Raw genomic sequence first — 442 nt, forward strand, 5'->3', positions numbered from 1 at the left:
TTTTTTTTTTTTTTTTTTTTTTGCGGTACGCGGTCCTCTCACTTTTGTGGCCTTTCCCGTTGCGGAGCACAGGCTCTGGACGTTCAGGCTCAGCAGCCATGGTTCACGGGCCTAGCTGCTCTGCAGCATGTGGGATCTTCCCAGACCGGGGCATGAACCCGTGTTCCCTGCATCGGCAGGCGGACTCTCAACCACTGCGCCACCAGGGAAGCCCCAGAAAAGGCTTTTGACAAAATTCAACACCCATTTATGATAAAAATCCTCCAGAAAGTAGGCACAGAGGGAACTTATCTCAACATGATAAAGGCCATATATGACACACCCACAGCCAGCATTATTCTCAGTGGTGAAAAACTGAAACCATTTCCACTAATATCAGGGACAAGACAAAGTTGCCCACTCTCACCACTATTATTCAACATAGTTTTGGAAGTTTTAGCCA

This window comes from Physeter macrocephalus, chromosome 5 (genome assembly GCF_002837175.3).
Source record: "Physeter macrocephalus isolate SW-GA chromosome 5, ASM283717v5, whole genome shotgun sequence".
NCBI classification, from domain to species: Eukaryota; Metazoa; Chordata; class Mammalia; order Artiodactyla; family Physeteridae; genus Physeter; species Physeter macrocephalus.